The sequence below is a fragment of the Dysidea avara genome, chromosome 2, assembly GCF_963678975.1.
Source record: "Dysidea avara chromosome 2, odDysAvar1.4, whole genome shotgun sequence".
NCBI lineage: Eukaryota > Metazoa > Porifera > Demospongiae > Dictyoceratida > Dysideidae > Dysidea > Dysidea avara.
Window position 1 is genome coordinate 41,460,521 of NC_089273.1, and position 7,736 is coordinate 41,468,256.

Here is a 7,736-nt window from a genome sequence, read left to right on the forward strand (position 1 = left end):
TTACGTACATAGCAAAGCTAATGCACAGCATGCGCATATGCAGCGAGAGTATGGTATTAACTGGGAATAGCATGGGTAGCAGTGAAATTTGGGATAAATACCACTCTTGTTGTATTGGAAATTGTAAATTTCCAATACAACACTCGTGATATTTATCCCAAATTTCACTGCTACCCATGCTATTACTAGTACAAATTTCCCTATAGAATTTACAACAATGATATTATGGATAATGTGAGCATACTAACAGTGAAATATCACTAAAATTGCATATCTGAGCATCTAAATTTTCATCTTTTCCTGGAGGGGGGGGGGGGCATGCCCCCAGACCCCTCTAGAAGGCTCGTGCTTTGCACTTCGGAGTGTGCTTCGCACACTGTGCAGTGGTTCTCCTCTCTCAGGCAACACCATAATGCTTACAGTAGTTATATCAACACACCTATATTGGTTAGTATCAACTATCAAAGTAAGCATAGGATACAATGGCCTGACCAATACAATTTTGCTTCCTCCGGCCCTGTCTACGCTTCAGTAATTATTAAATCTGTAAGTGCATGTAGGCGTATCAAATATCGGACATATATTGCCACGAAAAACTACAACTGCTGATTAAAATTTTGAGCAAATTCAGATGATTTCAGCTTTTGCACACTATAAAGAGCAAACAAATCACAACTGATTGTTATTTGAGAGCTCACATATCTTGTGACAGTCTGCAACTGCTCAGCTGACAATGATACAGGATGCAAGAATTGTGAAGAGATTTTTACTGCATCAAAGTGACTGTTCTATTAGAGTAGTTCATTTTCCTGACTGCTTTGTTAGATTATCTTGTATTATACTTACAATATGACCAGTATAATGCTAATAAATGTCATGTGAAAAGTCATACATTGTTTAACCAACATGAAGTATTCTATTATTTATATATTTTATTTTAACAATTTACAGAACTTTAAGTATGCCACATGCAATACAGGCATACAATTAAATGCCATGTAATAATTACAATATTATAGTCCTGCAGGTGCAGAGTCTAGCACTGGTAGCCATTAGATTATTATTTATAAATAAAATTACCTAACTAAAAGTAAGATTATAAGGGGTAGAAAGGATTCAAGTTAAAGAATGAGATAGTTTGTAGGAGCAGGAATCTTGGAACACTTGGAGATGGGACAGAGGTAGTGGTAAATGTAGAAATTATTGCTGTCAAAGTAATTAATAAAATGTTCCCAAAAATGATTCTTTGATTTAAATTTGGTTGTTGCAAGGGAATAGAATAATTCTGTTTCATACTGGATCCTTGATTTTGGAAGTTGACGTCTAATGTCTATGCCTAGTATTTAGCTATAGCTATTATTATCTATATTGCATACACATATTGAAGAGGTTTCCTGAAATTATAACCCTTGAAACTAAGTTTGTTCAAGAAGTTTCACACTCTGCTATAATTGTTATAGCTCTTCTCTTTTATGAATAAATGGAATTGCTTGTAATCTTATAAGTTTTGTTAGATATCAAGGCAAAATAATTCAATACCATCTCCCAGTCCTGAATCCTACTGATTTGAAGCAACCACTTCATGCCCGTTGTACTGTAACTTTTATGAAGCCATGTGCAACGTTCATTTTAAATGTTGATTGAATGATGTTAATCAATTATTTTACCCTGTTAAAGATCTAATCATGCATGCATATATATATATAAACCAATATTGTGCAAATTTTTGAATTGAATTACTATTGTTTAAATCTTTTGTAAGTGCACGTGTACATTTGTGCCTCCCTGAAGTAAGAATCATTATTGGAAAGTGAGAATCATTTGTCAGTCAAGTAACCAATAAAGCTTCTTTCATCATGCCATATTATAGACAAGATGTAATTATAACAAAGCTGCACTGTCAGGATTTAATTGTATAATAAGTGAGATAAGCATAAAATTTAATCACTGCACAATTTGTTTAATGGGAACTTAGTGGAGGAAAAAGATAAATCCTATGTAGATTGATTCTATCGTGATAGCTAGGACTTGAACCATCCCTAGCATGTTGCCATTTTAAGTCTATTGTGTATATCCTGCAAGGATTAATTGTGTGGGACAGTAGCTGCAATCAGGTCAATTTTGCTTTTAATGAATGCTTACTTTTGATGAAGATTTGTATACGTATCTATCAATAATCTACATGATCCAAGAGGTGGTAACTCATGATAATACATTATAGTAAATGGATCAATTTAGAGTCTATTTAATTTTTTCCTAAAATCATATGCAGCATCCATTTGGCTTGTGCAATTTTACATGCCTGTACATGTATTTTCCCATTGCTGAAAGTATGCTGTTATAATATGAAATACTAATTATGCTATGCAATTACTCTAAGTTCAATTGCTGTCATCATACAGAGTTCCAGTAAGTTGATTACTCTTCATTCATCACAAGGATAAAGCCATCCATGATCTAACTGACCTCCTCCAATATCTTCATCAATACCCTCAAGTGCATGACCATGCATATCAAACACATGCTTCAATACTGACAACAATCTACATTGTATGCTCTTCAAACTATATACACTTCACATTACATCTCAATCAAATTTTGTAGCTGAATGGTTTGGTATGAATTTATTCATTGCATTTCTGCATTTCTGCAAACTTATTCTCTTTGAAATGATAAGGAAAACCAAAATCTGAACAGTTGAATACATGTGGATTACCATCTGTGGCATAGCAATAGAGCTATAAAATTATGTTATATGACAATGCATCTCTTCACTGTGTTATTGTCAAGCTATATTAATTTATGAGATCTAACCTTGCAATTGCCAAGTGTTTATAAATCTATCCACCTAAAGGGTCAACAGAATGTGTATTTTACTCAAGGTCAAGAAGAGACAACAAACATTCTTCTGAGTTGGTATGGCATTTGAAAGGATGATGTTTCATCTAGAGTTTTGTACCACTGAGCATCATTCTTTAGCAAACCAAGTAAATGGCACACTTCCTTAAATGACTCACATTCCCTTTCACCAACCCACAGCAAACCATCATATACTCTTAGCTCCCGGAATGTGCAGCAGCACGATCCATAGATAATATCTATCTCCCTCACTTGGAGAGACAGCATAAATTCTGCTGATGACTTTATCACCTCCCTTGCAACATTTCTTCCACTTGCAAAATGTACTATCAAAAATGAAATGTGATGGTATATCACTATACAGCAAGTGACGTGCATCAACATCTGTTATGTTCAGCTTGAACCATGCAGTGAGATAAGTGTCATGTTTGCTGGCATTAATGAGGGGTTGTTACTATTCTGACTCATTGTGATCCAGCAAATCTGTTTGAACTATGAAGTGATCATAAGACAAGCCTTGCTGAGGATTATTTACAGAGTCAATCATTTGATGTTGTAATGAACTAGCTCTCTGGGAAATAAATTCATTGTTTGAACACACCGGTTAATGTCTCTCTGACTATGGCATTCCTTTGCCTACATGTAATTGCAATGCATATAATAGAGTTGATGGAAATTTGTCTCAAGTTGCAAATGCTTTGTGTGACCTGCTCAACTCCCAGCAAACTGAAGTTGCTGATGCAATGTATATTCACATGTTAGACATGCACCTAAAGTACTTTATTTGGATGGACCAGGTGGAAGTGGCAAGACTTTTACCTACAATTGCTTGGCAACAGAAATGCATGCAAAAGACCACAAAGTGCTAACAGCTGCATGGACTGGTATTGCTGCAACACTGCTAAGTTGTGGACGGACTGTGCACAGTTTATTCAAACTGCCAGTCTCTCTTTACTTGACACCACCTGTTGCAACATTACATCAAATTCAAATTATGCTGCAATGTTAAGAGAAATTTCACTTTTTACGGTAGATTAAGCATCAATGGTGCCATTACATGCTTACAATGCCATAGATCAAGACACACGGTAGTGTGTCGTGCGGCCCAAGAAGCCGGCGCGCACACCGAGGGTATATTGACAGGAAGAAAGAAAACGCCATTTTCACACTTTTGTATCTCGGTGATCCCTTATACGATTGGACCAAAATTTGCTACCAAGTTGCCCGCCAGCCAGGGGAGTCTACATACCAAATTTGAAGGAAATCGCTGCAGCCATTTCCGAGATACGAGCTGCCAAAGTTTCGATTTTTTTCTTCGTTTTTTTTTCCTTTTCTTTCTTCTTCGTGTTTTCGCACACTTGCAAAAATTGCTACAAAACGCAAATGCGTACTCCGATCGCTTTGAAATTTGGCACACAGGAAGGGAGTCCACAGGCGAATCCTAGCATCACATTTGGTGCAAATCCGATGAATGTTTCGCGAGTTATGACCGATTATTTGCGTAAAACAAGATTGATTTGTTGTCACGCCTACAGGGTAAACCGCTTCATGAAATGAGTTGAAAATTGCAATGTAAATGGAATAACCATCGAAGGAGTGCCTTTTAGTGATTTGAAAGGAATCGAGATAAAGACCACGGAGATATGACACAAAACCCAACCTGTGTCACAATTACACGATCGATTTTTATGAATAAAAAAGTATTAATTTTTACGCCTACTAGGCAAACCGCTTGGAGCAATGAGCTGAAAATCTGTGTACAGCTGGAATAATCTTCATAGAAAGTACTTGCAGTAGTACAGAAGGATCGGATTACAAACCACTGATTTATGATTCGAAAGCCAACTCCGTGTAGCAAATGCGAGATAGAGATACTCTAATAGAACAGTCACCCTAATAGAGCATTCAGCTAATTTATTTATTCAATTATAGAATTCTATTACATTTATTCTGTAGGGAGTTCAGCTGCAAACAGTTAATCTTATATACAGTTCAGCAAGAAGCAATTCACCCTATAGAGAGTTCAGCTACAAACATATTGCTGTAGTGATTCAGAACATTACAAGTCACACTGAAGAGGGTTCAGCTATAAACAAGTCATGCACCCTGTAAAGATTTCAGCTACAAGCAATTCACTCTGTAGAAATTCTGCTACAAACAAGTCTTCATGCAGAGAGTTTAACAACTAAAATCCACCATGTAAAGATTTCAGCTTTACTAACAAGTTACTCTGTAGAGAGATCAGCTAGAAATAAGAGGGAGCGCAGCTAGAAAACATCGCCTTGTAGAGACTTCAGCTTCCAACAAATCATACTGTAAACAGATCAGATAGAAGAAGCCGCCTTGTAGAGGGTTCAGCTGTGAAGTGATCACCTTGGAGAGAGTTCAGCTAGAAAATAATCACCCTGTAGAGAGTTCAGCTACAAAGAAACCATCCTGTAGAGAGATCAGCTATAAACAAGTCACCTGTAGTGACATCAGCTACAAAGAAACCATCCTATAGAGAGTTCAATTACAAACAAATCACTCTGCGGAGAGTTTGGCTACAAAAATTCACCATGTAGAGTATTCAGCTACAAACAAATCACCTTGTAGAGTGTACAACTAGACACAAGTCACCCAGTAGAGAGATCAGCTACAAGAAGTTACATTGTAGAGAGATCAACTAGAAGGAATCACCTTGCAGTGAGTTCAGCTACAAAGAAACCATCCTGTAGAGAGTTCAGCTACAAACAAATCACCCTGTAGAGAGTTCAGCTACAACCACATCAGAGTATGGCTACAAAGAACCATGATGTAGAGAGTTCAGCTGCAAACAAATCATCCTGTTGGGAATTAAGCTACAAACAAATCACCCTGTAGAGAGATCAGCTAGAAGAAGTCAACTTGTAGAGAGTTCAACTACAAAAAACCACCCTGTACAGAGTTCAGCTGCAAACAAGTCACCCTGTAGAGAGGTCAGGTACAAAGAAACCATCCTGCAAAGAGTTCAGCTACAAACAAGTTACCCTATAGAGAGATCAGCTAGAAACAAATCATCTTGTAGAGAGTTCAGCTACAAACAAATCACCCTGTAGACAGTTCAGCTACGAAAATATCACTGTGTAGATAGTTCAGCTATAAGAAGTCACTTTGTAAAAAGTTCAGCTACAAACAAACCACCCTGTAGAGAATTCAGCTACAAATAAATCGTCCTGTAGAAAGATCAGCTAGAAGAAGTTACCTTGTAGAGAATTCCACTACAAAGAAACCATCATGTAGAAAGTTCGACTAAAAACAAGTCACCCTGTAGAGAGATCAGCTAGAAGAAGTTACCTTGTAGAGAATTTTCAACTACAAAGAAACCATCATGTAGAGAGTTCAGCTACAAACAAGTCACTGTGTAGAAAGATCAGCTAGGAGAAGTTACCTTGTAGAGAGTTCAGCTACAAAGAAACCATCATGTAGAGAGTTCAGCTGCAAACAAATCACCCTGTAGAGAGATCAACTACAAACAAGTTACCCTGTAGAGACATCAGCTAGATACAAGTTACCTTATAGGGATCAGCTACAAACAAATCACCCTGTAAAAATATGTGTTGGAAACAAATCATCCTGTAGAGAGTTCAGCTAGAAACAAGTCACCCTGAAAAGAGTTCAGCTACAAACAATGGTAGTTTCAGCTACAGTTCAGTTATGTATATAAGAAGTCACCTTATTACCTACAGTATGATTTTCTTTCATTGTTAAATATACAAATATTTTTAATCAGATAAAAAACTGTAGACAACATTTCTTCCTTTGTTCCACAGTTCCTGCAGAAAAGAAAAAAAAACAAGTTAGAAGGAAGCACCAAAGCCAGTTAATGGCTGGCTTTGTGGCTTGCAATACAAAAAGAAGTGATATCTAAACCAAAACAGCCAAGATGTAAAAAAAGAGTGTGGCCCCCAAAAAGGCCAGAATGAAAAAAGATGTGAAATCCAAGGTGGCGGCCAAGAAATGGCTGTGATGATAGGTTAATGGCAAAATTTTAATTATGACAATTCAGATGAATTTGGTACCGAATCCTAGTGGAGGAGGTAATGCAAATTCACCTGAATTGTCATAATTAAAATTTTTGCCATTAACCTACCATCACAGCCATTTCTTGGCCGCCACCTTGGATTTTACATCTTTTTCCACCATAGCCTTTTTGGGTGCCGCACTCTTTTTTTACAGCTTGGCTGTTTTGGTTTAAATAGCTTATTACATGATATCATTGGAATTGACACCATGTTTGGAGGTAAAATATTTTTATTGGGAGGAGATTTCAGACAAGTATTACCGGTAGTGCAACATGCTCATCCAATTGTTATCATAGAGAAATATATTAAGAAATCTGTCAATGGTCAACTGTTACAAAGTTTCATCCCACCACAAACATGAGGGTGAATTGTGATGAAGTAGAGTCCTCTGAAAATGGTTGCTGAAGTTGGGTAATAATGAATTACTAGTGAAGAGTAATCAACCATTTGAAGGATGCATTGCAATACCCTATAGATGTGTAACCAATTCAGTGGTAACATCAGTATTAGGTGATAAATTTGACAGACACTCTTGCAGATCATGTGATATTGTGCCCAACTAATGATGAATCATTGAGGTTGAATGAAGCCATACTACAGCATATTCCAGGAGACACTTGAGTCTATTTTAGCTCTGATGACATCTTAACGGATGATGATGAGGAGGGGCACAATATCCAATTGAATTCCTGAGCAGTTTGACACCATCTTGAATGCCACCCCCTAGGCTGTCACTTGAAGTTGGTGCAGCTGTGGTGCTACTTCAGAACTTTAATTTGCATGAGGGACTGTGTAATGACACACACCTATTTATATGCCATCTACATGAGAATT